This window comes from Equus przewalskii, chromosome 7, assembly GCF_037783145.1.
Source record: "Equus przewalskii isolate Varuska chromosome 7, EquPr2, whole genome shotgun sequence".
Lineage (NCBI taxonomy): Eukaryota > Metazoa > Chordata > Mammalia > Perissodactyla > Equidae > Equus > Equus przewalskii.
Window position 1 is genome coordinate 8,160,486 of NC_091837.1, and position 23,935 is coordinate 8,184,420.

The 23,935-nt window shown below is 37.5% G+C and overlaps 1 protein-coding gene across 49 annotated transcripts in view; it reads right to left on the reverse strand.

The window, feature by feature from the left end:
• The window catches only part of MTMR3 (myotubularin related protein 3), a 142,076-nt gene extending 119,134 nt beyond the window's left edge, over positions 1–22,942 (reverse strand). For 16 of the 49 annotated variants that reach the window (XM_070628593.1, XM_070628588.1, XM_070628582.1 and 13 more), the window contains exon 1: positions 22,673–22,942. The gene's annotated coding sequence lies outside the window, so the exon portion shown is untranslated. The remainder of the gene's footprint in view (positions 1–22,672) is intronic. The other 33 variants (XM_070628592.1, XM_070628587.1, XM_070628565.1 and 30 more) reach the window with 7 other exon arrangements.
• Positions 22,943–23,935: the final 993 nt, after the last annotated feature.

Sequence of the window (23,935 nt, forward strand, 5' to 3'; positions counted from 1 at the left end):
CTTCTTTCTTAAAGTAGATTTGAGAAAACCTAGCCTCCCACCCTCTCCTTTCAGCCAATTCAAATAAACCTTTCTCCATCTCCAAGCGTGGTGTCTCAGTGACTGGCTTATTGCACATGGGGAACACAAACTTGTGATTAAGAGGTTCGGTATCATTTGTGTCTTTACTAAACTAAGCTATACATGCACAGGGTGAGATACCTACCATGAGAGTGGGCGAAGAAGAATCACTGGGTAACGAGCACCTATCTGGGAACTATAAAAGTAACAACTACCAGAGTATACACAGACGTCTAGTTCAGACCAAGAGGAGTAAAGAGATCTTACTAAACACTCATATTTATATCTATATACAAAAAGATGAACTCAACCCCCTTACCTTACCTCATTCACTAAACAGACTTTAACTTGAAGTGTTTCAGAGACCTAAATGTAAACATAAAACTATAAAACTTCCACAAGAAAATATTAGTGACTTTAGGTTTAGAGAAGATTCCTTAGATAGAATATAAAGAGCATTAACTATAAAAGAAAAAATAATCAGTAACTCGGACTTCATAAAAACGAAGCTTTCCAATCTTTGAAAGATACTGCTAAGAAAATGAAAAGGCACACCACAAACTATGAGAACATATATGCAAAACACGTGATTTGCAAAACCCGTGATCATATCCAGGATATGTACTCTTGCAACTTAACAAAAAAACAACCTAATTTTTTTAATGGGCAAAAGATTCAAAAGGACACTTCACCAAAGAAGACAAATAAGCACATGAAAAGATGATCATTAATCATCTGGAAATTACAAAATAAAACCATGATAATATATCTATCTCTACAGACCCACAGGAAGGGCTAAAGTTAATAAAGACTGACAAAACCAAGCATTAATAAGGATGTGGACTACCTGGAATTCTCATACATTGCTAGTGGGAATGAAAAACAGTATAACCACTTTGGAAAACAGTTTGGCAGTTTTTTATAAAGTTATAAGCATATATTTCCTATACAAGCCTGCAATTTCCACTCCTAGGCATTTAACCAAGAGCAATGAAAACACAAGCCCATACAAAGACCTACAGGCATATGTTCATAAGACCTTTATTCATAACAGCCAAAAACTAGAAACCCAAATATCCATCAACTAGTGAATAAAGAAATTTTGAAATTACCATACAATGCAATACTACTTCGCAATTACCACAAAACAACCTACTACTACTTTTAACAACAGGGATGAATCTTAAGCACTATGCTAAGTGAAAGTGGGCAGACACAAAACAGTCCTTGTTGTATGATCCCATTTATATGACATTCTAGAGAAAAGGCAAAACTATAGTTACAGAAAGTGATCACTAACTGCAAAAGGCAAGGATAGGGGAAAAGGAGTGACCATAAAGGGGCACAAGGGAAGTTTTTGGGGTGATAGAAATAGGGGTGGTTATATAACTTCAGACATTTATTAAAAAACTAGACAGTTAAAAATGGGTGAAATTTTATTTTGTGCAAATTATACCTCAATAAACCTGATTTTTTTTTCCCCACTTGGCTGCCAAAAAGTCAGAGATATATACATGTGCTCTCAGTAAGGCAAGTATTTTTGCTAATCTTAGAGTAGGGCTCTAAGAAGATAATGACTTGCCTAAAATCATACCATTAGTACTCTGGTGGAACCATGTTTTGGGATATAGACCATTTTACTCTAAATCAAAACTCAGAATGTATACTTCAGGTATGACCAGGAGGACCTGTATAACTAAGAACATTTCACTGGAGCCCAATGAACTGCATTTAACCCACAGTGAAGCCTCAAAGGAAGTTTCAACTTACAAAGGGCAAGCCAGCTAAAACAGATTACGCTAAAAGTTGGATAGTGTAGCACAGACATCTCAACCACTTGGCTTACCACACTCTTGCCCATGGTCAAATTTATTTTGGGACTGGAATATTTTAAAGTTCTTCATGTTCACTGCAGCTCCTACACATTAATCCTATTAATCAAAGGCTTCCAAAACAACAATTCTGAAAGAAAGTTTTGAGTACTCACCTTTCATTCTCACCTAATGTGTCACACAAGCAATTAGGGTGAAGGAACAAAAGAACCAGATTTTGCAAGACAACATAATGCCAACAGCTTATTAAAAAGCAAGACAAGAAAGCTGCTCTTAATGCCTTATTAACCACATCAACCTTAACCTCAGCCTAAAGAAAACAAATTAAGACTTTTCTTCATCCCTATCACCAATTCATTTCACAGGAGTTAACGTCTAAATCCAGAAGTAGGCAATCCAATGGAACCTACATACAGCAGCTACTAGCAGTGCACTAATGCTTAGTATACATAGCTCACCTCTCCCTTCCTCTTGTCTGTTCTACTTTTCACTCAGTTTTCGTCGTCCCTCTTTCTGCCCCTTTTCTATGGTTAGTTACCACAGCTTCTTTGTGAGAAAACAATAAAGAGGATATTTATGCCTAATCAGTGAAATTATGATTACAATCTGACTTTATCTTTGCTCTTTTACTTTTTATGGTGATAATCTCTTTAAAGGCAATTTCCATACTGTATAGGCATAAATGGTTGGGAAAGAATACTGTTCCATTCTATACCCATCATAAACACTTCCCCCTCTAAGCAAAGACCCACTGAAAATGGAAGACATTTATTTTCACTCCACTGACTCTGAATATGAATTCATATATGAACTGAGTTTATCTATGTATATTAAATGCTTACTCTGAGATAAAAGTCCAAATTATCTTTAAATACTTAGAAAGTCACTGTAGAAACAGCATTAGACCAACATTAGATACACTAATCAGAATTCTCAATTTTAAGTCAAAGAAACCCAAGCTAACTTAAAATCAGAACTGACTGGCTCACAGAAGGACACTGAGGTGGTACACAGAAACAAAGAACAAACAAACTTAAGGCAGTAGGGCCTCAAAGGTTCAATGCCACTGGATTCATCTCTTTATCTCATGCTCCTCTTTTCTCATTTGGCCTCATTCTCTCTCATTGTAGACAGACCTCCTGCCTCCTGCTAGAGGCAGTCTCAGATCACAGGCCCAGAAGAAAACTGACAGCTTGCTCCTGCAACACCAGTGAAGAACACCTACTGGACCTTTGTGTCAAATGCCAATCAGTACTACAAGTGGGGCCAGGCCTGGTACAAGCCCTAAACCACCAGAGAACAAGGAATGAGAAACCTTGCTGAACAAACTAAAAGCAATGACTTGCACTATCTTTAAGTTATTTTGATTCCACGAATTGAATGAAAGGATCTCAAAAACGAACAAAAATTCAGTGAATACTCTATTCCTTTTACTAATATAATTGTTGAGGGAGTCCCTAATGTTCAAAAACTTGTTTAAGGACACAATCTAGGAATTAGCAATAATCCTCAAGATATAATCCAAAATGTAAAAAATAAGGAAATCTAATTCCTAGCACTGAACCACTGACCTAAAATTACAGAAAAGTCTTATCACAGGAGAAAAAAAGGAAAAGGTCAATTTAATGGGCTTATATATATGATAGTTTACCAAGAAACAGCATTCTCATTTTAAAAATTCATTCACTGACGGCATAAATCTGAAACTACAGTATAAGATGAGACTCATACTGTTGGTGATCATATAATCACTACAGAAATGGCTAAGATTCATACAGCACTCAGTGAGCTAAATACCTCTGGAGCAATGCTTCCCTCTTTAAAAGACATTTTTTAAGTGGAAAGGAATCAAATCTCCTAGCATATCTAAGTTTTAAATTACTGTTTCAAGGCTAATCATTTCAAAACAATTGAGTGCTATAAATGCAACCCCAAATTCCTTGCTGATCCATCATTCAGTTTAACTGACGAAGTGTGCTACCAACTACAGTTTTTATCTTTCCAGTACTCCCAGTCCCATGCAAGCTGTTTTTGTTCTACGTAACTGCATGTACGCTTAGAATTCAACTCAAACAATGACCTACATTTAGTAGTATCTAGCACCTATAAGACATAGAAAAAGGCTCACTTTCTACTAATTTCTTATCTTTCAAGCTTAATTTGAGAGAATAAAATGACACTCTTTTTTAAAAAGTAGCAAACATAGTTAAATTTATGATAAAAAATTAAAAACAAGGTAACATTTATCATTCCTTAATCCAAAGCTCTGTTAGATTCTGAAAGTCATACTGTCTACAAAAAAATCATAAAAATGAAGAGTTGCAGATAGCATAGGAGAGAAGTCAAGGTCTTTGCTTATGATAACTTAACAGCCAACACACACAGAGCACTCTTCTAAATGCTTCACCATTTATTTGTCGTTTAATCTTAACTCTAAAAGGTATTATCCTATTTTACAAACGGAGAAGCTAAGGCAAGATAAAGTAACTTGCCCAAGTCATAAAGCTAGCTAATAAATAATTTACAGATGCAAGTTTAAACCATATAAGAAATTAAGTAAGACTAACATACATAAGGCCAATCCAAAAACAAAAGGCCAATGTCAAAATACTCCATTTCAAAAAGGCAGAAAAGAAACACAAAGAGAAACCAAGATTTTTTTCACTCAGTGCAATGAAACCAAGCTTAGATCACTAGGGGAAAAGAATATCTATATTCTCAAATTATATGAAGATATCACAAAGTAACATATTTCTTACATAAAGAAAAGCATTTTTAACTTTCAAGAGGCAGATTCTGGAGAAAGCTCATATTAAATGACAGCACTTTGAAAACTAATTTTTCATTCTAAATATTATGCTTGAAAGAATATAGTAAATAGCTAAAAGCAATGTTCCACAACATTTGCTAGGAAAGGACTATTATGTTCAGCAATTTTTATTGAGAAATAGTACTACAATAATAAAAAATGAGTCTGATCTATCATTGTGGCATATTCATTTAGCTTTATCTCTGAAAAATATTTTCAGATTATTCAGGTGTTTTCTTATCTCTGAGACAACCTTCAACAACATGAAAAGTGCACACTGCTATTTCCACACAGAGTCAACAGTAAAGTGATCTTTGGCTGATTATGGAAGATTAATTTGCCATCTAGAAAAATTAAGACTATGAAATTGCATTTCGAAATGGAGCTGCAATCACTCTAATCCACAAAAACATCAGAGTTGGTACTTATTTCACAGTTCTGAAGCAACGTCACCTTCATACTATTTTTACTCCTAAAATGTGCAGTGCTAGTAGGCAAACGGTCTGTTCCTCAAAACTGATTCTGGTCTTGCTTTGGTTTCTTCTGATCTGTTCAAGTAGGAAACACTAGCTACAGTGTCTGACATGAACATGATACTTGTGCTTACTACTGAGCTAAGTATATTCCCTGAGCTCTAGAAAACTGATACAGCATTGAGCTTCTTGAGTTAACCCTTAGTCACTATAAGACTATTCTCATCCAGGACCAAAAAAGAAATGGCACAGCAGCCCCAAAAAGGTCACCACAATTCTGAATCTTCACCTTGTTTCCCATCCCCAAGTTTTACAAGATTGTTAGGAAAAAATCTTAATTGCATCCTACTATGGAAGTCCTTCCTACCATTATTCCCAGGAGGTACAAGCAAGATCTCATCTTGATTTCTTGGCTGCCTTTCACTGATGTAATCATAGCATGAAGCTTTGAAATACGACCCTGGGATAGGCCATTCCCTTCAAAGTGTCTATCATTACTCCTTGGTGAGTCAGCTTCTGGACTGCTGCCAATGTGCTTTTTGATGAGTTTATCATGAAACCATATTTCTGTAGAGTTGAAATGGTGGCCAAAACACTGCATTTCAAAAGACTCCCTCAAAGTGTTTATCAAAGAAAGGACACAGATACATATCCAAGCAAGCCACTCACATGTTTTAGTAAGAAAAGGGATGAATAATGCAAGGGAGTTTGTGTAGTATCATGTTAAAAGATTCTCTTATGTGCAAGTGTCCAAAAATGTCCTTGAAATCTCCTGATAATTTTGTTTAAGTAGATTTTACGCAAATGGGTACACTGAAAAGTTTTTATGCCCTTGGGGGAAGAAAAGTTATCTTTTCTGTATCAGGTAAATGAGCTGAAGAATTTTGAAATTAATAAAAGCTTGAGATACCTAGAATTCTCTGAAGGTCCACCAAATATCTCTGAAAGGAAAAATCTATTCTATTGTACCTTTTTAGAGGAACCCATTAATACAAAAATTTCGTAACTTTTAGTTTTAAGAAGGTAGAACACTGTTGGGAATGAGGGAAGGGCTGTATGTAGTGCAAGTGAAGTAGCTCCACAGATCAGGAATAGGAAAGCTCCTATGTTGGAATAAAACCGACAGTAATAATGCTTTCAGGGTATACAAAGTAAGATAAATACTCATGTATGATACTGTTCCCTTTAGAAGACACCAAAGTTCTTTCTATAAACCGAACTGACATGAAAGCAAATGTTTAGGATGAATCTGGACTTTGAGATGCTGAGTTTGTTTCAGGTTTGTCAGTAAAAGGATACATAATGACTTTGAGAAAAAACTAATATATACAGACTTTCAGGTTTAAAAAACTTACCATAATTTAAAACATGCTTATGCAGGTTTTAGTGTATAAATTTAAAACACGTTCCCATAACAGTTGCTTTAATATCCAAAGAGGAAAAGGTATAAATATACAATAATTGCAAATTCAAAAATACTAAGAATATATAAAACATAATTTATATAGCAGCTATTGAATTAAAGGCAAGATATTTCCTAACAAGTAACTTCAAACAATGCACATTTAATTTAGAACGCTTAAAAGAACATTATCTTATCCCAAGAAAGTACCTTACCCACATACAAGGACCCAAGTACGGAATGTCATTATCCTCTAAATTACACTTCAGAATTCCCTAGCCCTTAAGAGTTATACACATGGTGAAAGAGCTCAAGAAGTATTCACTAATCTATGAAATTTTAAGGAGATGGATTTCCCTGTTATTTATACTAGGATATGCGCTGAGTTTCTGTATTATTCTCTGTGTAACCACTAAAAATGGAAAACGTATGATAAGCTTTTTACTGCTTATAAAACAAACAGCTCTAAGAACCTTATGTAATATAGGGCAACAAGTTGGTGTTGTTTAAATCTTGGTATAAGTACAAAGTAAATTTCCCATACATCACCTCTGACGGTAATTAAAAAGTTTACCTCTAGCATTTGTCTTCCTTCTCAGCCCTATCCTACAGCTCCAACTGCCTAACCTATTTGGACTTAGATGTCCAATTGTTCCCACGTTTAAAAGCAAGATACACACACACATACCCACCCAACACTCCTCATCTTTCTGCCAAAAATCGACTTCCCTTGTTGCTTATTCTCCTGGGCTCTAAATCCATCATCTTTGACTATTCTTGCATTTATTTACCTTCTTTTAATTCTAACATTGACTCCTATGGAAAAAGGGAGTGGTGTTGTTGAGTTGTTATCACTGTTCTAACAGCAGCAACAACTGCAACTAGCATATACAGAGAGATTACTATTGACCAGTTAGTATCATTATCCCCATTTTAAAACTCAGAAATCTGAACCACGGAGAAGTTAAGGAATTTGCCTAAGGTCACATGGAGATACTAGTGGTGGAGCCAGGATTCAAACCCAAGCTTGAGCTCTTACTCACCATACTGAACTCCAATAGCGGAAAGAGCATCCAACTTGATATCAGAAGATCTGGCTTCAAGTTCTAGTTTAGCTATTCACTAGCAGTACAACCTCAGGCAAGTCCTAAAGGCTACAAAACACAATTTCTTCACCTATACAGTGAGAGTAATAATATGGCCTGCCTTGTCTACTTTACACAGTAGCAGGGAAAGTTAAGTGTGCAACTAACACAGCTAATAAAAATTTTATTTGTAATACTGGTCCCATAGTTGCTACCTCCATATTCCCATGGTTTTAATTTTGGCAACCCTATCCTGGAATTCTAAACTTGGATTACCATCATTGTAGTCTCAGGAAAAGTAAAGTGCCTAAGTCTTGTCCAGATCAATCAACCATATACAAGAGATGAACTGTTAATTTGCAATTCCCATTACTGTCAAGATTGGGCATCTCCAGGTATTTCCATGTAAAACAGCCAGAAGACGATAGCCTACAAATGAGACATACACTTACCAAATCAACATATGTGAAGTGTAATCTCTTAGTTATAAACACAATATTGAGTTTTCTGAATATTTTAACTCAGAAGAAATACACATGCTGAAAGAAGCTCTGTACACTACGCACCTCAATCATAGGATACATTTAAATCTGAAAGGCTTAAGCTAAGATTCTAGACTAAGCAAAAGAAACACAAGCACACATACTATTCTTGAAAATGTCAAACTACCCATAGTCTCTGAAGTCCTCTGCAGGGTCAGAATTGGAACGCAAAACATTAACTTGCAAAAATTGCCTGCAATCTCTTTTCCAAGGTAAAAAGGTCCCATCTCTTTCTCTTGGCCCCATATTGTTAGAAAAAGTTCACTACCTAGGAACAAAGAGGATAATTTAATTCAAGTAGCTAATCAACCATAAACCACAAAACATAAGTTTTATATCTTGTTCACATGAAACTCTGGCTACCAACACTAATAGTGCCAGTCATTTTGGGGGAGGGGAGAAAAGGAAGAAGGAACTCTGTAGAGGTAAACATGTTTTATTTACAGACTCTTCATAATCAATTACATAACTATTCTGCTATTTAGAGGAACAAAAGAAAGTTGTATTTCTTTTACTAAAGCAAGTTTTATTACTACTCAGCAATAGAAAATAATTACTGATACACAAAATATGGATGTCTCAAAGTGCATTATACTAAATAAAAAAAGCCAGTCTCAAAAGGCTACATACTGCATGATTGCATTTATACAGAATTGTGAAAAAGACAAAACAATAGTGACAAAACAGATCAGTAGTTGCCAGACTGGGAGTGGGGGAAGAGGATGACTACAAAGGGCCAGGAAGAAATTTTTTGAGGTGATAGAACTATCCTGTACCTTGATCAATAGCAGTGATCATATGTGTTTCCAAAACTTGCAGAACTGCACTCAAAAAGGGTGAGCTTTACTGTATGTAAATTATACCTTAGTTTAAAAAGTTTTTTAAACCACCAATGTGACAGAATCTTAATTATTGCTCTGAAAACAAGGACCAGATGCTGCTCAAACAACCAAAGCAGGAACACTAAACCTTATTAAATCTGAGACCAAATTTGAAAACTCCCTTCCACCAACGTTTTGCTTAGAAATCTAAACACTATTTGTAAAGTAGCCATACTTTTCCTTATGATTAAAAAGCATATTTTTAAAAGAAAACTACTTAGTGTTTACATCCTAGTAGTTTTAAAAGAAATGAAGGGCCGACCCCGTGGCCAAGTGGTTAAATTCGCACGCTCCACTTCAGCGGCTTGGGGTTTCACCGGTTGGAATCCTGGGCACCAACACGATACTGCTCATCAAGCCATGATGGGGCGGCATCCTACATGCCACAACTCGAAGGACTCACAACTAAAAATACACAACTATGTACCGGGGGGCTTCAGGCAGAAAAAGCGAAAAAATAAAAAATCTTTTAAAAAAAAAAAAAAGAAGAAGAAAATGAGCTTTGTCAAGAAGGGGATAAAACCCAAGCAATAAATATTAACATCAATCTCTTCCAGAATCACAACAGTCACAACAAATGAGGTTCCTCTCCTAATTTGGGTTCAAAAAACTAAATTTTACTTCAAAAACCTCCAAGAGATTATTAGAAGATCGTAATATTTGCCTAAAATCTTTTTTTTTTTTTGAGGAAGATTAGCCCTGAGCTAACTGCTGTCAATCCTTCTCTTTTTGCTGAGGAAGACTGGCCCTGAGCTAACATCCGTGCCCATCTTCCTCTACTTTATACGTGGGACGCCTACCACAGCATGGCTTGCCAAGTGGTGCCATGTCCGCACCCAGGATCTGAACCGGCGAACGCCGGGCTGCCAAAGTGGAACGTGCGCACTTAACCGCTGCACCACCAGGCCCACCCCAGCCTAAAATCTTTAAGCGCTTTCACCTAAGCAGGCAGTAGAGCAAAATGGTTCAGAGCTCAGATTCAAGGACTCAACTACCAGAGCAAGTTATTTAATCTCATTTTGCCTCAATTTCCTCATCAGTAAAATTTTTACAATAAACTCACCTCTGGGAATAATCCTATTCAATTAAATGAGTTAAGACATGTAAATCACTTAGAATAGTGCCTGGCATACTTAAATAAGCTTCAGAAAGTTGTAAGCTAATATAAATGAATGATATTAATAATCATCAGCTATGTGTCCTTGAACAAACCATTTGAAGTTATAGACCACAATTCTGCTCTGTAGGGTAAAAGACAAATTCAGTGGCCTAAAGGCATATAGTATTCTATGTTCCTATAATTTTACCCGAATTGCACCAAGTTACCTTGCAAAGGAGGTTAAGTATTATTATCCCTGTTGTATAGAAAAATCTGAGGCCCAAGTAAGTTAAATGACTTGCCCAAAGAGATAGTAGGTGAAGGTAGAGCCAAGACAAGGATCTGGTGTTCTGAGAATCCTCAAAACTTTTTTCTCTCCAAAAATTTTAGCCCTCCAGGAACTCCTTCCCTTCTGTTAGACACAGGTATGACATAACCCTAAAAAACCTCCAATTTATTCATTTTAAAAATTCATTAAGCTATACATTTGTTTTATGCAGTCTTCTGTATGTTTTATATCATAATTTAAAAGGGTAAAATATCTTTCATCATTAAGCGTATTCACGTATGAACAAAAGGGAGACAAATTCAGCTGATTATGTTCATTAGAATTTTGAGAAGGGGTAAAAGTTTTAAAACTGAGGTACAATATACATACAAAAAAGCGCACGTATCATAAGTATACAACTCAATGATTCTCATAAACTGAAGACAATCATGAAATCACTACCCAGACCAAGATGTAGAACATTACCAGCACCCCTAGTCTCCCTTGTGCTCACTGCCAACGATAACCATTAGTCTGACTTCCATTACCATCTACTAGTTTTGTCTGTTTTTTAAACTATATAGAAATGGAATCACAAAGTATGTTGTCTTATGAATGGGTTCTTTCATATGCGCTTTAATTTTTCTTCCTGCAAACAAAATGTATTTAGGTAAGCCAAATAGTAAGAAAGGTTCTCTCAATACTATCAAATACCCAATTTTGAACCATAAACATTCTCAAAGCAAATCATTTCTCAAGCAACAAAATATCTAAGACATTGATCTATTTAAAGTCAAGTATAGCTGTTATTCCCTCTGTCCCCAATGAGATTTCTAAGACAGAAATTTTCAGTTAGTTTTAGTTGGAGAAAACAGAGACTCAAAATGTGTCAATAAATATATTATTCTTTCATCAACAAAAACTGAACTATAATTTTTTTTAAAAAGGCAGGACAGAAGAAAAAAACGGTAGGGAAGTCATAAACAAATTTCAGACCATAATTCTCTTAAATTACATTCTTTAATTTTGCTCTTATATGTAGAAAAGCATTGTCAATTAATTATAGCCAACATCGAACACAAAAAAAAATGTAAAAATGTGGTTTGCACTAGAATATATAATTCCAACACCATTTTGAGGGTGCTGCAACAAAATTTTTAAATAACTAAATGCTTCTATTTTATCCTGAGATTTCCTCCTACTGCTCATCTACATTACTGTTTCATTTTAAGAGTCTATAATCTGTGCTGTCCAACATGGTAGCCACTAGCCAGCCACGTGTGGTTATTCAAATTCAATTAAAATTAAATAAAATTTTAAAATTCAGTTACTTGGCCAAACTAGTCAAATTTCAAGTGCACAATATGTACTAGACAGCACAGATATCAAATGTCAGAAGGAATCATCAGAGGAAGTTGTACTGAACAGCACTGGCTCTGTATATGCTGTCTCATCGCCAACTCACTCCCAGTCCCTTACTATGCTAAAATTAATATAAGAAAATTATGACCAACATCTAGTACAGATCACCAAATCCGATTAGTTCCATAGCCCTCATTTCCCTTCATCTCACTCAAACTTAATTACCACTCTTTTTGAAATCTTCTCTTCTCCTTGGCCTCCACTATGCCTCATTGCCTCATTAACCTAATTTTAAGAGTTTTTTAATTCTATCTTCTTTTCCCACCTCCCTAAATGTAATCCTCAATCTTCAGCTCTTCTAGGTTCAAGATCTCATCCAGATGAGGCATATCTTTCTTCCTACCTCAAATTCTCTATCTCCAAGCTCCTGCAGGACATTTTTACTTGCAAATCCTCTGGTCCCAATGTTAAATGTGTGAAGGGTTTCATTTTAGTCATTTTCCAAAACCAGTTCCTCCTCCCAATTCCACATTTCTGTAGTTATCACTATTTTCTGAGGCCCAAAACTCATCAACTTTGAACCATTGCTGCTTACCTCCCATTTAATTAGTTTGTATATTTCCTTTAGGGTGTCAACTAACAATCTTTTACCTTAATCTAGCCACTTGAACTACCACCTTAATTCAGGTTTTTATTACCTAATTCTGAGTACAGTACAGATTATTCTCTGCTTTCCAATCTTTGCCTGCTCCCAGTTATGCACACTGCTACCAGATACATCATCCCCAAAATTGCCTTTGACTTCAAAAGCCTAAAAAGTCTTAGTACAGAGAGTAAAAGAAAATTCAAACACTTTAATGATTTGATTTCAACATTTTGCAGCAAACAAACTTTACAAACTTTTCTTTGAATCACCTATCTTCTATTCTGTGCTAGCAAAACTAAAACTATTCCCCAAACACAGCTTTGTGTGTCTTATCTATCAAAAGCTGGGACTCCTCCTAGTCTCTACTGCGCAATTTTAATGTGTTAGTTGCTTTATATTATGAAGCTATCCATCTCAGCACCTCTTATGTAGCACCCATTTTGAACAGAGCTAAGCGAACATACCAGAAACAAGAAAGTTACAAATATACATACTGGTTTAGTTGTAATATAAAAGCATCAATACTTATGTATATAATTCTATTCTCCAAGAATTTATTCTGCAGAATTCTTTCTGTAAAAATAATCTCACAGTTCTTCAAAAGTATAAAGTGCAAGAATATCCATCAGTAACAGCACTTTTTGTGATATGGAAAAAAATGCCAAAAAAAAAAAATCCCTAGATGTCCATCAGTAAGGGACTTGATAAATAAAACTACACAGTCCTTAAAAATGAGGTAAATCGACATTCTGTGATAGGGTAAAACGTCCGTAATACACTAGTATCACTGGGAGAAAAAAGCAAATTGTAGATCAGCATGTATAGGTTGATCCTATTAGTGGTAAACTTTTAAATCTATATATTGATCAAAAACAACTATCAATAGGGGACTAAAATTGTGTTCTATTCACACAACTGAATACTATATAGGTATTAAATGAAGTAAACATACATACATCAACATAGATAAATTTCAAGCTTTTCAAATTGCAGAATATGTATACTAAGGTACCATATATATTTGAAACAGTAATACTACATGTTAAATGCATGCAGACATTTGCAAGAATATAAGAGCATGGGCTAAGAAAGATAAATAACTTCTGGATAATGGAAACAGGATCTAAGAGGAGTGCAAAAAGGACTCCAACTGTATAATATTTTAATTTTTAAAAATAAATATAAATACACCTTTGAGGCAAATCTGACAAGATGTCAACATCTGTTAAATCTAAATCAACATCTATTAAATTAGGTACATGACGTTTGTTAAATATTCCCCACATATTTCTAAATTTTTGAAATATATAAATTTTATTTTTTAAAAAAGAAAGCCAGAGTTGTGGAATTTGGGAACAGAGGAAGATGGGCTTTGTAGACTTCTATAGGGTATTTTTTTCTGACAAGCCTGTCATTCTTTACTATAAAATTTCTAACTAAAAAAAAAACCCATAAACTTATACTAGTACCCACTGTTACTACCTTGATTGCTCTTTAACTTTAACTTTATTCTTTAAAAGAATAAAGTAAGGGTAGATAATTACAAATGTCTTACCCTAGAAATCTAAGATTCTGAATGATATATCATCTATTAACACAAGCATTTAAGAAACTATAATGTGCAGTAAACTAACAGCAAAAACTGACAGGCTCTATCGAAACACTTAAACTGTAAAGGATATATTACACAGATCTCCCTAAACTATCACTAGATGAGTATACAAACTTATAGTGGCTCAACTCCCAGCAGTATACTAACACCAAAACTCCAATGACACTATACGGTCATAATAAAAGTTGTCTGTCTAAATACCTTCCAGTTCAAATTACGTGTACAAAATCCACATCACATCTGAGTTGCTATAACCCCACTTGATATTTAAAACACACACACACAGCTCAGAACTTGCTCAAGTTCACACAGCAAGTCAGCAGGAGAAATGGGAATTCAGGTTGAGTCCTGTGTTTGAGTTCACAGAATCCAATTTTTCTTTTTAAGGCCTCATTCATAGTTCTCAATCAGCTCATTAGGAAGGAAAAGATTAGATGAAGGTCCTCTTGTGTCTACTTTGATCAAAGCCCAGACTGTCTCAGTCACAGTGGGGTTTATAATGAGAAAGTTCCAGCTTGCCTGCCTCATTCCTCCATACCATTTCCTACAGTTGCCACTCTGCTTAGGAACTGGAACCAGTTAACTATCCCCTTTCCCACTGGGGACTATGACTAAAACCTTCAGAAGACAGCCAATGAAAACTAAAGACGTTAAAACACACTTTAAAATAGCAGTTTTCCCTAATTATAACATATGCTCATTATAGGAAACTGGGAAACTACAGAAGAGTATGAAGCAAAAAATAGTCCACTATCCCACCAGCCAGAAATAAATCACTATTAATATTTCCATTCCTGTCTTTCCAGGATCTCTCTTATGTTAAAGGTGTATTAGTTCACTTACTAAAGAGGATTTTATGTACAGCAGAACAAAGAGGAAATAACATACTAGTTCTATAGAAGATGAATTTTCTTCAGTGCTTTCAGAGTAAGCCAAAACCATGTGTACAGGGAACTGGAGAGAATAACACAAGTGAGAGAAATCACACTTCCTCCTTTTCATTCATCCCATGGCAAACCATGGAGTCCATGTTTCAAGAACTATCATATACCCAAAGACTAACGAATGAGTATGTTTCCTTTATAAATAGCAGCCTACTATAAAAATAAGTAATATACATATACACCATAGTCTTGCCAGTAGGAGGGTCACACACAGTAAAAGGAATTACATAAAGATTAATTTTTTGGTCACCAAGAAGATATCCTTAAGAGGAGGTAAAAGGATATCTGAAAGGCTGATGTAAAATTAATGGTCTCTCCCACAAAAACATTTTCTGTGCACATCAGATGAAGGAACAATCTACAGAAAACGGTAAGTGTTGGTTTTACAATGCTATAACTTACGTACATGTGTAAATAAATATGTACAAGTTTAAACAGTTAGTCCATAAATATTGATAGAGTACCAGGAATTATATTAAGTGCTGGGGAGTGAGGGAGAACAGCCATGAATACGTACTTCTACACAGCTTACAGTCTACCTCTTTAAATATGACATCAATCACAAGGCATGTGGCCTCACAGGAGTCCTCACACCCCTGATTAAATGATGCTCTCAAATCCTTATGAGGATCTAAGAAGATGTACGTGAAAGCACTAAGATAAACAAGGATACCTGGGCTTTTTTCCAGAGCACTGTATATAGCAATCATCTTCAATATAAATTATCTCTTCTTTTAACTGGCAAAAAAGAATCACTTGAGTTTCTCTTTCCACTATCTCTAAAACTTCAAAATTATCTTTCTCTGACAAAGACCCATAAGAAATAACTGAAATTAAGTTCCCCATGATGGGAGGAGAAAGGAAGACTCATTTTTCTAATGCAAAAAGCATCATTTCCTGACTTCATAATTTATGGGGGAGGAGCAATCAAAAGCAACTTATTCAAACTTAGGGAAAAAGTTACCTTTTAATCTAAGATTCATCATGGAAAGTTTCAGCCCAAGAAAGCATTTTTTTAAAGTTACAGGCTCAGGCTCTTCCAAATGGAGTTACTGAGTGACAGGTTAATTGTGGTACTTTGCAAGCAAAGAAAAGCAAGTAGCAATTATTCATCCCTCACTCAGTCTTTAAGACCTAAGCTCTTAGAAAACAGGGATATGTTACAAACAAACTGCTTTCCATAAAGCATAGACTTTTTAAAATATACTCCACACAATATCAGTTCTTCATATCTAAGAGAAATAGGCTAATTAATTAGACTGTTTCCTATCGTATGGATTTGCCCTTTTCAAATTCAGCCACCTAAATAATGATAAAAGGTATCAAACTGATGCTTTATGAGCAAGGTTTATATGTCGGCCCTTATTGCAGATATTTCTCTCAACAGCATGGGACACTTTAAAGACTATCATACTCCAACTAGGCTGGACCATGTGCAGAACTATTAGAAATGCCCCCAAAACAATCATCTATAAAAGGCCAATATTAAATCTTAAGAATCTAAAGCAGTGATATCCAAAGCAGAGTACAGAACACCTCAAGAAGCACCTCAAATACTCCACTTGTAAAGGGGTAAAGGAGAAAGATATTTAGTTCTCATCCTTGTTAGTTCTGGGTTTTTTTGTTTCTTGGGTTTTTTTGGTTTATATTTGTAAGGTACACAATAACCAGTTACTATACTAATTGTTTGTAAACTAAGTAAATACTTAAGGGCTGAGGATTAATGCTCAAATTTTTTTTTTACTGTTGGGATAAGCAATCAAAAAGTTTAAGACCATTGTCTAAAGTATAAAGTACTCCCTGTCACTGCACTTTCATTTTTATCTGCCCCTTCCACAGACTTCAGCTGTAGACGCTAAGACCTGATGCTGAAAAAAATAAAAGGAAAACTATTTCCAAACTATTTTAAAATCCCACAACAAGCTAAAAAATAATAAATCACTAGCAAGAACATGTGGAACTAGACACTAATATACTGCTGGTGGGACTTTTAAGACAGACATCCCATCTATAGGGCACCTTGAGTATATTCAAATTTAAAATACACATCGCCTTTTACCAGATAAGCCCACTTTTAGGAATTTAGTCTAAGAAAATAACAGCACAAATGAACAAAAAAATCCAAACAAGTTCGTCACAGCACTCTTTTAAGAGAAAAATTGAAAATGTCCATTAACAAAGAACTGCTATAAACTATGATACATCCATATCACAGAACACTAAAGACTCACTAAGGGAAGATCAATTTGACTTGGGAAGTCATTCTTTTTTAAGTATTTCAGTAAATAACGTATAAGAAAAAAAGAAAAACACCAAACATTACATCTACATGGGCTTATGGGTCATCTCTAGTTTTATTTATTCTCCTGGGTTATCTCAATTCTTGTTTTTATAGGGTTTTTTCCCCCATACTGAACACGTACTGCAGCTTTCACAATCAGAAATAATTTCATTTTGAAATTAAAAATGAGATTAAGTTAAAACTCCTTATTATTGCCCTGTAGCACTTCCAAAAACTCTTTATAAACACTCTACTTTGCCCCCTGTGGTTTGTGGAATCAATCTAAATACTTAACAATTACAGATTAGTTTTATCTTACATGGAACAAAAAAATAAGAACTACCCTATTTCAAGTTAGTCATCTTGTCTTTATACCAATTCTTCTTAAATATGTTAGGATTTATCAATATAATTATAATTCCTTACACACTGCCAGATTATCAATCTATGAATAATTCAGAGAACTAAATGAATTTATATTTCTCTTCTACGAGTAAATTACAAAAGCATCAGCTACTAAAGGAATTAAATTTAGAACTCAAAGAAATGAAATCAGGAAAGCTTACTACTATCTCTCATAACAAAATTATTCTAAATATTGTGCGAAGACACAAATAGGCACATAACAGATCCAGGCCTGGACATCTCCAAGATGATGCTTTGTAGTAGTCAGCACCAAGACAAGACCTCTGTAGCTACCAAGCAGTCCATTTAAGGGAAGAGAGTGCTTAAGAATATTAGCATAAGTTTATGTCTTAACCTTGTTCTATAAACCCACAATTTATAACAGAACTAGGAGGTTTTCCACCCTTAACAGAATAGCCTTAATTTAACCCAATTTCACAATTTCCTTGTAGTTCTTCATTTGCTTTACGCCTTACTATCTTATAGACAGTCATCCTAACTGCAAAGCCCAGGTAACATGTCCCTAAAGCAAGTGCTTCAAAGTTTTACCACAACTCAAGTAAAAATACATTTTACCTTCCAATCCAGTACACATACATAAAAAATTTTTTAAAAGTTCCTCAAATCAATACTTTTACCTTTTGCAATATGCTGATATTTTCTATTTCTTTTTTTAATGTTTTTTAAATCACTACCTTGATTTCATTAGCCTATGACGTTGCCACCTGCCATTTAGAAAACATAGCCTTAAAACTTTACACAGAACATACTAAACTCCTTGACCCTACCACCTTCCATCACCATTCCAACAAAACAAAATGAGAGAAATCTAGCAAGCCTATTCCAAGGGCAAACCTTGGCACAAATGTGAGATATCCCAGATCCCCCAGAAGTTCCCGCAACACTGTGACTATTCCTACTGGCGGACAGGATGCAAGTGCTGAAAGGTTTCTCCAAGCACAATACAGAAGCAAAAATCTTTTCTATTGCCATATCAGAGACATTAGTAAGTTCCAGACTTGACTACACATACCAAGTTTACCACTGCTCCACAAGCAACTCTTCCAAGAAAATAAAATTGGATACTAATACAATAAGATTCTATTATCATTCTTTTACATTTTTAGATTGCTTTTCACATACACTATTTCATTTGATTCTTCCTGACAGACTGTAAGAGAGAAGTTACTCTTCTTCCTTTTACTAATGAGGGAATTGGAGCTCAGAGAAGTATGTGGCTTGCCAGAAACAACACAGCTAACGAGGAGCACAACCCAGGCTTGAACCCAGGACTTACTAGTCTACCCACTCTCATACTAGAACAATTTTTTTATTTTGAACATCTAATACAAATATGAACTTTAAAGGTATGTTAAGTTTCTAGATACAAAAGTGAAGATGAAAGCATGATACTAATACTGGTATCATAAAATTAAGATTAAAAATAACAACGAATGTTAACAATTTTGGTAGCCTCTAAAATCATTGGGAATCCTAATTCAATCCAACATGGATTTGATCTCTTATTTTGACTTAAGTCAACATTTAACTGATTACAAAATTACATATAAATTCACCATAGAAAATTAGAGAATTGGGTGGTCTTGTAAGAAACAAGTGGCCACACAAATTGCACAAACTCCCCCCAAACCATTCTTAATCTTGTGGCTTCACACTAAATTATGAAGTTCCCTATGTGAAATCCATTTTGATTTCAACACTAAGTGAGTTACGACAGCACAAGCATGTTGTTTCTGCATAATACTTGCAACATGCACTCAATTTCCAGAGCACTTTTGGACAATGTCTAAAACTCACAAGCTAAAAGTAGAACCCAAGACAGAATGTTCTTTTTTCTTTTTTTTTCTTAAAAGGTTCACCTCCCTGTATGAGATGAACATCAAATAACAATTAAAAATTATTTTAAAGATTTGTACAATCACGCTGGAGACAGTGCTAGAGATCAACAAGTACAGGCCTTTAACTGTATAGATGAGAAAACTTAAGGCCCAGAGAAGTGACATTCCCAACAGCAGTCACACAGTCAATTAATGACAGAGAATCTCTGCCAATCTCCAGCTTCCCATTATTCTAAATGCCTCTACACATAATAGAATGTGTTCGTAAGAGAAAGTCACTAAAACCTAAAAAAATTAAGACACATTTAAGACCAAAAACTAGGGGAGAGGGATACAATGACAGTTTTTAGAAAAGAGAATCTCTTAAAAGAATCTCAAAGTTTCCAACCATGTGGGCTAAAAACCAGCTTTTTGATCCAATGTAAGATATAAAGTAGCTTTTAATAACTAATGTTATCAACCAACGTAACTGTTCTTTTTCCCATCTCAATACTATTCATTACTCAACAAATATCTGAGGGTATAATGTATGCTGAGAACTATGCTAGGTACTGGACACCAAGAAACAAAATAGACAAATTACTACTCTACAATTTGACAGGATATTTACCAAACTCCTTGACTACCCTACACAACTACAATAACATTTTCTGCCAACTCTTCCAAACTCGTAACAAACCTTGCCACACCCTCTCTCCAATATGAATACTCCTCCAGTAACTCAGAATTACACTTCACCACAGAAGGTGTTAACCAGAACTACAACAGATTTAAAAACTGACTTTACCACTCCTCATGACCTGGGGCAAATTTCAAGGACTTTTCACAATCCATAGTAAACCTTCCTGGTTGACAGCCTGTGTCTCAAATGACTGCTAACTCACCCACCCTACCCTCACTTTACTAGAAACCTGAGTCAGATGATTTAGGAGCAACCATGATGTCGGGATGTTGGAAAGCACCTCTGGTGGACCCCTCTGTCAGCTAGAAGACAACTTACTGCCTCGAGGGCCTCTCTGTCTCTTTCCTCTGGATTCTTCCATATATCTCTAGATCTATCTCCAGTCAAGGAATATCTAATTTTATTGAATGTGTTCCTGAAGACCTGCACAAATAACTTTGGCAACAAATCAGTTTCTCCTACATAAATCCATTATATTTTAAGAGATGCTCAATTTTAAGTTTCTCAGGCTTCCCCTTCTTCCCTACCTCTCAGAATCTTAAAGATCTATAAACAATTGGGGCCAGCCCAGTGGCGCAGTGGTTAAGTTCGCACATTCCGCTTCTCAGCGGCCCAGGGTTTGCCAGTTCAGATCCCAGGTGCGGACATGGCACCGCTTGGCAAAAGCCATGCTGTGGTAGGCATCCCACATATAAAGTAGAGGAAGATAGGCATGGATGTTAGCTCAGGGTCAGTCTTCCTCAGCGAAAAGAGGAGGATTGGCAGCAGTTAGCTCAGGGCTAATCTTCCTCAAAAAAAAAAAGTCTATAAACAACTAAAAGCACTCTCAGGAGTCATCATTAATGGGAATCTTTTGGAACACCAAAGGTAACCTAAAGCATAAGTTCACAAACCTAGCTGACCAGATCATTCAGAGATATTTGTAAGGATGGCTTCCCAGGTCCCACTCTCAGAGATTTTCATTCACCAGGTTGGGTGTGAGGTCCAGGAATCACCATTTCAGGCAGTCCATACTACTTGTGATGACAGGTATTTAACTAGGTAACCAGTGAACTAAAGAACCCGGCTTACAAGCTGAGAAACTTGGGTTCTTCTATGGCTTGCCATTAACTAACTACAAGTGGGGCTGCGCCATTGTGCTAGTCACTTGAACTGCTCTGGGTCTCCTGAAAACAAGGGAGGTAATTAGAGCTGAAGGAGGCCTTCATAGGCAGCCAATCTAAAATTCTAGAACCCTTCAAATTTAGTTTATCACATATTGTACTGGGTTTACCAAAAACAGTGTCATTCTGCAAGCTCCTCTACCGACCCAAGTCACAGGCCCTAGAAGGGACGACTCTACATGCCACCAACACACCTTACTTGGTCTCTGAGCAAAAACTACAGCCTTGAGCATGAAGGGAGACGGTCCCCGTCACCTCTCCATGTACAAATCACAAACATTCTACATAAGAAATCATCTCTTGTAATTCAACCCAAGCCTCTGATAGTGTCACCATCCACATCATGAGAAACTAGGCTGAACCTCAATTAGAAGAATACGAGCACTTTTTTTTCGTTGTAAAGAAAAAGAGATACTGTCAGATAACAAGGGGGATGTCAACATACTAAAACAATCAAGAATTTAGGCCTAGGTCTGGAGAGACACCTGAACACCAATACCAAACAGCAGCCCATGTGCAAAACTCACATGTGAGATTATCAGACCCCAGAGGAGTTTATTCAAGTGGCCCTAAAATCTACCCTATCATTTGGAGGTCAGTACTCCAACTCAAAGTACAACCAACATTCTCTTAGGGGTCCATCATGCATTGCACAATGCAATCCATCAAGCAGCACGACTTCCACCTAAGAAACAACAGTGGACTCTCTTGCGGGGCTGTGTGACCAGTGTTCCCAGAGCTCCCTCAGCCGCCTCCCAACTATCCTTCCACCAAGTACTACCAGGTCAGGAGGATACCCTGCTGCCCAGGCAGGCGGCCACTCCTCCTTCCCACAAGTCCTGGGCCCGCACGGCTCGCCCCGGGGGCTCGGCCGGCCCCCGACCTCCCGCCTCCCGGCAGGGTGGTCTCCCAGAGCCGGTTGGGGGCGAGGGGGCACACTCACCTCCCGGGGGTCCGAGGGCATTTCCCGGACGCCCCGAGGGAATCGCCTCACAACCCTAACCCCATGGGCCCGTCCCCGCCAGGTCCGGGAAGGCCGCCCGGGCCGGGACCCCGCCTCTCCCGCGCCGCTGCGCTCCCACTCCCCGCGCCTCCCCCTGGCGGCGGCGGCCGCGCCCAGGACAGCCCTCCCCGGGCCACGCACGCCGTCCCCAGGCCCCCGCAGGCCGCCGCCCCCTCAGAGGGTGACAGCCGCCGCGCCGGGGCCGAAGCCGGCCCCTCCTCCAGCTCCTCCTCACCCCCGGAGGAGGGGGGGGGGGCTTCTTACCGGGCGGCAGGACATGGCCAGGCCCGCCACGGCACGGCCTCCTCCGCCACCCCACGAGGCTCCCAGCCAGGGCCGGCGGGGGGCAGCGCCTGGACCGCTGGAGCGTCTGGTCCGGCTGCTCCTCCGCCGCTGCCGCCGCCTTCTCACAACCACAACAACATGGCGGCAGCAGCCACACAGAGCGCGCTGCCGACGCCGAGCCAGCCGCGAGCGGAGGTGCGCGCGCACGCTCGGGCCCTCAGCCCGCGGTTGGGGGAAAGAGGGAGGGCCGGCGCGGGGGGGCGGGGCCCGGGCCCGTGGCCACGCCCCAGGAGGTGGGCGGGGCTGCAGACCAGCTGAATGCCAGGGGCGCGGGAGAGGCTGGCGACCAAGCGCAGCTGGAGAAGGAGGGAGAAACTGGTAGGAGATCAGCGAAAAAACCAAAGGTGGTCCTACAGATTTGGGGAGGCATCTTCTCCAAGCTCCATACCCTGGGCGAGACAACGCCTCACTCTACTTAACCAGTAAAATAGAACAATAATAGTATCTTTCACCTGTAGTCATGGTAAGGATAAAACTAATTTAATGTAAGGCGTGTAAGTATCCTGTGCTCAAGGTTCTACCCGGAATACAATTTCAAACTGCTTCAACTAAAGCTCAGCTGGAAGAAGTGAGTTTTCAAACAAGCAAAAATTGTAACCCGTCCACAATAGCCCGCAGAAGAATTCTACAAACCAGGACTGAATTACCTTAGGCCCTAAGCGATTCCCCTCCTCAGAGTTGCATTTTAACATTATACTCTTGACTTTTCTGGAAAATGGCTAACTAGCCAAATGAAAAATATCCTTGCATTTGTGGTATTTCTTCCACAGCACTCTGCAATTATTTATCCATTTTTTATGTTTACTGTCTTTCTATCCCATACTCGTGTAAAAACTATTTGAAGATACGGATCTTGTTTGTTTTGTTCATTGCTTTATCTCCAGCACCTAGAACTGCGCATAACAAGTAGTGGGCAAATTCCTTGATTAATAGCTAATATTTATATATAACTCATCTAATTGAATCTTAGTTGCCTTAATAGGTAGATACTGTTATCTCCATTTTACAGATAAAGAAACTGCAGCATAGAATAAGCCACACTACAGCAAAATTCAAACCCAAACCCAAATAACAACAAAAACTATGCTCTCACCCACTAGGCTGCACCGCCCACTCCATGGCATCAACGCCTGAAATAAAATCCAAAGTGAGAAATTACATTAGACTTCAAAAGTTAGGAAA